Below are 1,257 nucleotides of genomic sequence, written 5' to 3' on the forward strand. Positions count from 1 at the left end.
GTTCAAAAGTCTCTGAGCGGGCAACAGTGCAGAATCTATGACGTCAGAGGGTAACAGTGCACTGTTCCCCAGAAATGTTGACCGACGACCGCCGTTGCTGTTCCCATTGCACGTTTTCCTATTTGTGCTATATAACAAATCACTTAATGACTGGTCTCTCAGGAAACAGTTCATTTTGTTTCCCTCGTCTGCGCCTCTGGGGAACATTGAAATTTTTAGGTAAACAAAATGAGCTGTTTCCCTCGGGACCAGTCATTAAGTGTTTACTGTTGGGATAATAGCAAAATTATTGACCATGGGTGTTCGGTGACACAGCTACATTGTAAAGCATAACCATTATGAAAATGATATCTGTTTTACCTTATTATAGTGAGCTAACGTTTTGGTGTGGTTTTACTCACAGGTCTTATAATAGGCCAAAAGCAATTTGAGAAATTCACGGGGTTGTGCATCGTGTTCAATGCAGTTTGTTCTGTGCATGTAAATAATAATATGAAATGAAACATGTTCAGTGGGGCTCAATATAATGCTAAGCAGTGTATTGCTGTCAGTGGTGTGTGTGTCTTGGGGTAGGGGAAATTCAATTTAGGGCAGATTATTATTGCAACTATTGTAATGTTATTCCATCACTCACCTTCAATGGTGAAATGTATTCATCCATGTGGCAAATTCTGTAGTCTTTGTGAGCCAGTAGCAAGTGGCCCTCGAATAAAAATTTTCTAGTGTGGTGAACTGTTTTGCTGGCATCAAAAGCCAAAAAAAGCGCTTTGCACATTGAACTAGAGCACCTTTGCTGAAATTTTCAGTCTCTAAACGGAAAAAGCAGCTTACTTTGTTGAATAAACTTAACTCGCCCTTTGCAAAGAGTCCCATAAACTTGAAAAAGCACACAATCCCCCAGCAGTCAGATGTGACAGTTGACATATTTTATTTTTAGTTACACAAAACATAGCAATGACCGTTGTTAAAGGGAAAAAAATAACAGGGTTTGTTGTCAATATTTGCCGCTGTTTTAAATATAACAGGCAGCCGCTCTGTCGCCTTGGCTTATAAAGCGGGAAAACTTACATTGTATTACATGAACAATGTCGACAAGATATTAACTCGAAGTTAAAAATATGCATGTACGTTATATGCATTTCAGGACAACTTACGACCCCAAAACCTCACAAACTATATCGAGTGGCGTGAAAGTATAAGGCACTGGACTTCGCTTTTCTGTGTAAAACCAGTTACAACTGTGAAGACGAACACTAG

Source organism: Montipora capricornis, chromosome 9 (genome assembly GCF_036669925.1).
Source record: "Montipora capricornis isolate CH-2021 chromosome 9, ASM3666992v2, whole genome shotgun sequence".
Lineage (NCBI taxonomy): Eukaryota > Metazoa > Cnidaria > Anthozoa > Scleractinia > Acroporidae > Montipora > Montipora capricornis.